This window comes from Octopus sinensis, linkage group LG10, assembly GCF_006345805.1.
Source record: "Octopus sinensis linkage group LG10, ASM634580v1, whole genome shotgun sequence".
In the NCBI taxonomy this organism is placed as follows: domain Eukaryota; kingdom Metazoa; phylum Mollusca; class Cephalopoda; order Octopoda; family Octopodidae; genus Octopus; species Octopus sinensis.
In genome coordinates, this window is record NC_043006.1 from 75,669,254 (window position 1) to 75,679,253 (window position 10,000).

The following is a 10,000-nucleotide window of genomic DNA, read 5'->3' on the forward strand; positions in this document are numbered from 1 at the left end:
TCATGTGGTGTAGTGAGGAGAAGAGGGGAGGGAGAAAGAGGGCGGAGAGAATGGGAGGGGAAGAAGAGGGGAGGAGGGGGAGAGGAGAGGATGGGGGAGGAGGGGGATGAAGGAGGAAAGAGGGAGAGGGGGGAGAGAAGGGGAGAGAGGGAGTGAGGGAGCAGAGGGAAGGGGAAGAGGGAGGGAGGGAAGAGGGAAGAAGGGAAGGGGTAGGGGTGAAAGGATGAAGGACTGAAGAAATAGGGGTCGGGGGAAAAGGATAGGTGAGGAGGGGGAGAGGGGGGTTAGATGAGAGGGGGGGAGAGTTGAGACCAATGGCGTATATAGCGAAGAGAGAAGATATTAATTCCTGTTCACGGGGCCAAACGGGAATCCGGATGGCCTCTGTTTAAGGACAAACCAAACACAGATAGGTGTTGCAATTGGAGTGACCGTGGTGAGCGGAAATGCGTGAGCCGGTGTTCGTTCGCAAGGTGGATGTCACGAAGGTGTTCCGCGAACCGGTCAGCCAGCGGCGTCCCGTTTGTCCGATGTACAAGGAATGCAGAGAGAGCAAGAGATGCAATAGATAATATTGCTGGAGGTGCAGGTGAAGAGTGATGATGGGATAGGGTCGATGGTGGGTGCTAGTGAGGCGGGTGGTGTTTGGAGAGGTAAGGGCAGTGCGGCAACGTGGGCGGGAGCAGAGGAACGAGCCGGGTTGGGAGGTAGGGTCAGGGAAGGAGCTATGGACCAAAAGGTCTCGAAGTTGTGGGCTCGTTTGAAAGAGAGGGGAGGGGTCGGTTAGGGAAGAGGTGTGAAGTGGACGGGTCGGACTGGAGATGACTGAAAGCTCGAAGAATGGTGCGTTGGAGACGTAGGGTTCGTGGGGTGGTAGTGAGGGAAGAAAGGAGGCGGCGGGAGACTACAGGGCGGGTTCGGGGAGAGAGAGAGCAGATACACGGTCCACGGACCGTGCTCTGGCAAAGGCGGTGTGGATAGTGGTGAGGGGGTATCCACGTAGGGTGAAGTGGTGAGCCATACTTTGAGACTGAGTCTCAAAGTCATGGTCGTCACTACAGAGCCTACGTAGACGGAGGAATTGGGATAGGGAGTGGGGATGGAAAGCTTGGTGTGTTCTGGGTGGGAGGAAGAGAAGTTGAGGTATGAGTGTGAGTCTGTGTGTTTGTAGTGAATGGAGGTGGTAAGAGTATATATATATATATATATATGTATATCTATATACATATACATGTAAATGTATACATATATATATGTAAATATATAGATATATATGTTTATTACGCATTACGCACACATATATATAATATGCATACACATATATATATGTATACATATATATATATATATATATATATATATATATATGTATATATATATATTACATTTATAGATACACACGCACTAATATACACATACACACATACACACACACATAATATATATATATATATATATATATATATATATATATATAGATATATATATATATATATATATATTGTACTGCTATTAGAACGAATATGCTCGAGGCACGTTCAAACTGGGAAACAAGTTACTCCCTGCGTTTTCTCTGCCTAGTGTTTGTAAGCGACGAGGAAATAACTACTCTGAAATTCTAGCATCTCACAGTGTAGTTATGTGTCACCGCAAGCTGGTCTCAGTGTATACACACCATTTGTCAACAAACGGGATGTATTTTTCGTGACAAAACGCAGTGAATAGCTGGTTCCCCAGTTCGAACGTGCCTCAAGCATGTTCGAACTGATACTAACATTACAATTTTACTTTTCACAGCTTACTACTTGCCGTTTTACTACTCCCTATTTCATGATTTTAACGACAAGATAGGAAAACTTCATAAGATAGCAGCATTCAGAAATTTTAAGAATATAAAATTTGTGGAGAGTTAGGGCTTCGAAAGAACAAACAATAATAGAGTGGACGTGTTAAGTAAACAATCGACGAAGACAAATATTATGGGCCGTTAGGCCCAGACGAATGCTAATGGGTAACGTCTAGGAGAAATTTTTAAAGGAAATAGAATATATAGAAGAGAAGAAAATAGTAGAAAAGGAAAAAAATGTCAGGAGGCGAGGGAAATGACGTCCAGGTCGGTGGACGTTTTGTCCAGAAAAGAGAGGTGCGAGAGAAATGGCCTGTAGTCACGTGTGACTGAGAGGCTGAGGGGAAGGGGACAAGAGAGCGGTTGAGGGAAAGAAACAAAGAGAATGAGGAGAAGAGAGAAGGAACGAAAAATAGTAGGGAGTGAGAAAAAGAGAACAGCAAAGAAGGACGGTGAGCAACGGAAAATATAGAGGATTATAGAGGGATAGACAGAAAGAAAGAAAACAGACTGAGGAGTCGCAGAAATTATATATAAATGTTAGAGCTTAGTGTGGATAAGGCTGCGGGGTTTATTTTGTCGTTAAAAGCAGTTAATACCAGTTTGACTCGGTTCCAAGTTTTGTCGTCTAGTACAACGAATCTATGCCATCAGGCATTTGGAGATAAAGTAACAGGAAATGATACAAATTCCAGGTAGGAGATCGGCAAATTCCTGACGAGCTATCTTCGTTCTACATACGTACACACACAGACACACACACACTCACACAGACAGACACACACATACACAAAATGGTGAACAGTTAAAAGCTTATGAACAATAATACTGTACAATAATTTGTATTTGTTGATCCAAGTTAATTTATATCTTGTTATATGGAGGAGTTTCCCTGTTATCTGCTTGATTTATAAGATAGAAAAATATACTACACAAGAACAAAACCTACTTCCTGCAACAGAAGATGAGCGAAAATATCTTATAGGTTAAATGATGGAGTAGCCAGTGGGCAGGAACACGTGATAGGGTAACCAGCTGTGGGTTTTACACAACTTATAAAATCTTTAATAATGTGTCAGCGGAGAATAATGTTATATGGTGGGGTGGGAGGAAAGAAAGTAATACTAAGAGGGTATTTACTGGCGTTGCATTGTCAATTCAGTTCTTAGAAATTAGTAATACTATGCAACTAGCTTATAGAGTGGTGAACATTAAAGAGAGAATTTGAAGTGAAGAGATGAAACTGTGAACCATGCTATCAAATGATGTTTTGCATTGCAGTGCCCTATATTTTCTCTACATCTGTCCTTGTCTATCACAGGTGTTTGGTTCCAAAAACTCACCGTGTTAAACAAATCAGGACTAAATGACTAATAAAGCATATGGGAAAAACCGGTTTCGTTTTAAGACCACGAGTTGTTCTTAACCCGGAGACAGCATTGTGGATAATCTCTGGGGAGCGCATGTGGGAGCCAAGTACAGATCAATTCGGAATATGGAGAAGTTCTTAACCAGATCAAGCCGAAACTGTCGCTAGAAGCTAGGATCACCAAGCATAGATTGGTATATTTTGGTCATATTATGTGGAGAAAATACCTGGAGAAGGAGACCATACTCGAAATAGTCAGTGGCAAGAGAGGAAGAAACCGACCAAGAATCCGCTTGCTTGACACCATCAAGAGTGACACGGGAATGGCCATGGCCAATCTGAAAGAAGCAACCCAGGATATAACTGGCTGGAGAACACTGATCCACCGAGTAACCGAGATTCGACTTCGACTGGGCGGATAGTTAGTGGCACGGTTCAGAATATAATTATTCGTATTATTCCGCATCAGTCATAAAAGAGGATATGTGTATCCCAAAATAACTTATGGCATGATTGGTATCAAATGTTCCTTTCACAGGCATTATGATATCACACGAATTATATAGAATTTTTAGCGCCGTCTGGTATGGAAGTAAAGGATCGGCGTTGCAGATCTGTAGCTAATTCGCAGCAGGATACGTAATTATAAAATATACATAGAAATATCAGGGTGGCAGATACTATGTTCATGTTGCATAAATGAATATAATAAAAACAACTATCAGACGCCCGCTATAATAACACAAATGAGAATGGCCAAAATGCTCTTCGATGGTGGCACTAAAAACTGGATATAAATCATTTCATATTGCAGAACAAACAATTTCAAAGTGCACAACAAAGAAAGAAAATATAAAACGAAAATGCAAAAAAAAATAATGTAAAACATTACAGAAAGCGAAATACAATTTTCAAAGGACAGATTATAGCCCCATATGAAACACATATACACACACGCATATGTACATACAAGCACACACACACACGCACATACATGCATGGATATGTACATACAAAAACACTAGCACACAGAAAAAACTCAGACACACGCGCATATGAAATGATAATGACGTTTGCAAGGATCGTTGCGCTAAGTTTTAAAATAAAAGTCTATAAATCTGCTCAGTTGTTTTATGTGGAGTACTAAACTTGAAAGTAGTCTACTTCGATTGAACCCAGCTCAACGGAGATAATACACTACACATATACCATACACACACACAGACACACATGGATGCGTGTGTATGGGTAATTGACCACGTTCTTATTTTAACCTCTACATTGTTTTGCTCTGCATATTTGTGTGTCTTTATTTGGATCAATAAAATTCAACGTATCTGCACTTGCACTTTCGGGTGTGAAGGGCTGCTGGCGTGCATAATTGCTTAAACGAACCATTAACGTTTTACATCTTGATAAGGTTTGTACCAAAAAAAAAAGTGATAGAAAAAAAATAAAGAATTTAAGCTAAAAAGCTAGTCGTGTTTTCAATACGTGTATAATAAAAGCTATGATCCATCCATGCATACATGTATGTATGTATGTATGTATGTATGTATACAAAAAATATGTATATATATATACAAAACACTCATGTATGCGTATATAAAAAAAAAAGGTAGAAGTCTTAGAAATCTCCTTGTTAGATGCTTCTCAACTCCCAGCTCTGCACAACCAGGAACCTTTAACGATGTAACACATGCTCCTACATTAACAATATAACCACCATCGCGGGCCCAAGAAACAATATCAAATAACACAACACTTCTGTAGCACTTCAGCAAATATCATATATTGCATCATATGCAAACTCGGCGGAGCTCTTTACATTGGAGAAAGAAGACGACGCTTTGGAGATCGCTTTCGCGAACACATCAGAAGCATAAAGCTACGTATGTCAGGACAACCAGTCGTCTGCCTCTTCAACACTGCGAATCTTTCTTTCGCAGATTTATCAGTGTGTGGCATGGCCTGGCACCACGGACAACTCTTCTCTTCGAAACGAAAGGAGCAACGCCTCACATTTGACCTTGACACTATGCCACCGATAAGTATGAATGAACGTTTTTTCTTTTATCCTTTCACCTCCTCTTAATTCTTTTTCCCCTTTTTATACTTCCCCCACCCTCTCTCTTCAGCATTCCCGTATTTACTTACCTCTACTATCTCCATCACTTTTCCCCTCCTCCTTTCAGCACGTCCTCTCCTATAATTTCTGTTTCACGTCTACAGCCGGTGTTATTCTGCATCCATTATCAGTTGCAGCCAGTTTTTCGAGCTGAAAGCATGTAAAAAACTGTTTATCTTTCTTCACCTTCTCTTTTTCTCTACCGCCTGAAGGAAGGATTGCGTCCGAAACGTTGGATATTCTACTCCTCACGGCAAATTCACTGTACACCTTTCACTTCTTTCTCTCACTACACACACACACACACACACACACACCACACACACACACACATATATATATATATATATATATATATATGTGTGTGTGTGGTGTGTGTGTGTGCGTATGTATATGTGTATGTATGTATGTATATATCCTGTAAATAATAATAATGGTATTTTTATATAAGGTTAACGCTTATGGAGATCACGGTGCAATGACTAAGGAAAATAGTCTAACAACAGGGCGTATAAGCCCCCGACAGAAAAAAAGAAAGCTTTCCTATCCGCATCGGACTCGAACCCAAATCCCTCTGTTAATGCAACTAAGTTACCTTTAATACACTTAGTAACGTTTAAAAACGGATGCGGGTTCCAGTTCCACGCGGATAGGAAAGCCTTCTTTTATCCTATCGAGGGCTTATACGCCCCGTTATTAGACTATTTTCCTTAGCCATTGCACGGTGATCGCCATAAGCTTTAAGCTTATAGAAAAATCCCATTATTATCATTTACAGGATATATACATTCATACACACACATACACACACACACACACACACACGCACACACACATATATATATATATAGGGGAAAGTAAGAAGAAAAACAATCGAAAATGCACCTTGGAAATAAAAAAAAGTAAAGGCATTTTATGAAAAGTAACGATAGATATATACAATTAGATGAACTGAGGTATGAATAAAAATAATAAAAGTCATTATTGTGAATTGTTAAAAAGATTTAAAAGCATACCGGTTTCGTAAATTTACTAATCATTGCTTTGAATTCACACCGATTAATGAACGGTGTCAGGTCTACTAGTCCCCGAGTAAAAAGATTATTTGTAAGGGAGGTAAGTAGTTCTGGATTTGGTACAATTAGGGTAGATATAGATCTGTAATGTGAATGGTGTATGGGATATATGGGTATTAGTGGTATTAATTAAAAGGTTAGTAGTGCTCTGTATTATGTTTTGTGTTCATATTGAGTTATGGAAGATATTTATTGATGAAAGTCGTCTCTTTATTCATTCTTTGTTGTACTGAGGTGTTCTGTGAACATTGATAGAAGGGGAAAATTAGGAAATTTATTTATTTTATCTATCTCTATGTCTTATATTTATCTCAGGTATGTGGCAAATATATTTATTTATTTAATAATTTATCTATTTATTGTTTTCTCTCTCTTCTCCCTTCTGTCATTAGTCATATGGTGTAAAGTGTTAGTGGGTGTTACTGTTCCATTCGTGTTTTCAATTGAGACTCGGTCTGTCTGTCTGTCTGTCTGTCTCTCTTTCTTTCTTTATGTATATTTATATATATATATATATATATATATAGTCAAGTAGATATATATGTACTTGTGATTGTGTATTTGCGTAAGTACGGTCATGACTACCTTGTTAGAAAGCTCGATTTTCTTTCGGGTTTAGTCTCACAGTGCAGCACCAGGGACGATTGCCTTCCAGAATAGCCTCCTAGTGACCAAAGTTTTATGAGTGAATTTGATTTGACAGAAAATGTACGGAAGCCAGTCCTATACATACACGCTCGAACACATTCATATATATATATACATATACACACACACACACACACACACACACACACACACACACACCACACACACACATATATATATATATATATATATATATATGTGTGTGTGTGTGTGTGTGTGTGTGTGTGTATGTGTGTGTATATATATATATACAAATATTCTATAATTATAAACATAATTATAATTAGGGGGTCATCTAATTGCTTCACTACATACCGAATTTAGAAATAGGAGGTAAAAATTCATTTTCTACTACCGTAAAAATTTCGCAGACAGTAACACACTTTTTTTTATGTTGGCGAAAAGAAAAATAATGAATCTACACGACTCTGATTAGCCACATACGCGTTTAGAGATTAAAGTATATTTACTTATTTCTCATCATCAGTGTAGCATTTCCAATATAAAATTTGAAAGTGCTAGGGTTAAATATGTTTACGAACAAGCGTCATCGCGCAACAGATATCCAACCAACACGTCCAAAATTTACACAGACGAATGTGAATACATATCTGTCATTTGTACCCACGTGTATGTTACGAGCAATTCCGCAGAAACTGAAGTATTTCAATCAGGGTTATAAATTATAATTTCAACATATTTTGTTGGCACTCCTGGAGTCTTGGAAGCGTAGAGAGGTTGTTACTTGCAACCTACGGCACCATGCCATTCGTTCTTTTTAGCCGTCTAATACTTTCCTGATTATTCCGGCCGTGCCAAAGAGACAAACCGTTTGTAAGAATTCTACTGGGCACTCTTTAACAGTTTCCTTTATACCTCTCTTGATGTCTTCAAATACTGTCGCCAAGGACCTAACATTAATTGGCACTATCTCCACTTTCTTCATTTTCCATAGCCGAGCTTTTTCGTACCTAAGATGGTTGTATATATCTATGTTTTCGTCTTCCTTCTTGACTATTCGTGGGTCAAAGGGGCATGCAACATCAACTATAGAGCACATGTTCCTCTTGTTCGCTACCACTAGGATCGATCTCTTATGCTCTAGCACCTAAACTGTTTGATTGATTACATCGATTCCAGTGATTCATTAGTACTTATTTTATCGACCCGGAAAGGGTGAAAAGCTAAGCTGACCCTGGTAGAATTTGGATCATGAGCGTCAAGAAACGGATGAAATGTCACTATGCATTTTGTTCCGAGTGTAAGCGATTCTGAACAGCATTTAATGACCGAAATTCCGTCATTCATGTGTTTGTTGACAAATCAAGATAGGTCAAAAATATTTCTTTTAAGACACTTAAAAAGAAAATGCACGTCCTCATGGTGGTGGTGGTGGTAATGGGGGATTGGCGGCGGGAATTGAAAGTGACTTGTGATGAAGTTTTAATTCACCAAAAATTCAGTTAACGGGAAATAGAAAAAAATAAATCAAATTGCATCCCGCCCATCACTTGATCGCTTTTCGGGGCATATCTGATTCAGAATTTGTATATATATTATATATATATATGATATATATATATATATATATATATATTATGTATATACACACATACACATAAGCGCGTATATATATGTATATATGCAATATATATTATATGTATATATATATATATAATATATATATATATATATATATATATATATATATATATATACATATATTTATATATGAAATATATATATTATATATATAAAACAATATATATATACTTATATAATATATATATATATATATACATATACAATATTTATATACGCATATACCTATGTATGTAATCACATACATACACACGTATATGTGTCTGTGTATATATGAGGGTTGTGTCTATACAGAAATGCAAAGGTATGTGTTGACGTATCAAGCTCATTGAATTAATTCTCTCTGGTTTCTTTTTCCTCTTATATTTTAGATCGCGGTTTCTATTTATCTCTATAATACTCGCTTTGTATTTCAGTTTTATCTATTCACGTTCAACGCCAAATTATGCTTCACAGCAGAATAAACACCCAACACTGTCGTTCTTTATGCTTTCAATAAGCACATACACCTACTCATAGTATATTTTCTTATTATTAATGTTTATTACAAAGCACAAAACGGTCCTTATTTCAAAATCAACACATGAGCACCAATTACTGACTTCCTTTTACGCCCAATATCTCACATCTTTTAATTAGCGTGTAATTAACTTTATTTCAATCTTTAATGCTCTTTTCCCTCTTTCTCTCACTGTTTTGCGATTGTATGTTTGTTGTTGATTTTTGTATTTTGGCAGAATATTTTTGCCTCTGTATTTCATTTTACTCTATCCGCTCCGAACTGTTAACAGTTTGTCTAAACGTATGTAGTATTCTACACTTATCTGAGACGGTCGACAACCATTCATTCTCGGCTTTCGAAATCTGACACACACACACACACACACACACACACACACACACACACACACACACACACACACGCACACACACACACACACACGCACACACACACACACACACACAAAATATAACAATAAACAAAAATCAGCAAAAATTCTACTTAAACTTTATCAGGCCTAGTTGAATGAGAAAAGAAATCCTTGTGATTAACAATTCAATTGAATGTTTATGGCAGAAGCAAAGTCAAATAGACACTCTTCAGAAATGTGATACTACTACTACTACTGCTGCTACTACTACTACTACTACTACTACTACTACTCTACTACTACTATTACCACCACCACCACCACCACCACCATCACGACCGCCGCCACCGCCTCCACCATCACCATCACCACCACCACCACCACTACTACTACTACTACTACTACTACTACTACTACTACTACTACTGATGATGATGATGATGATGATGATGATAACAT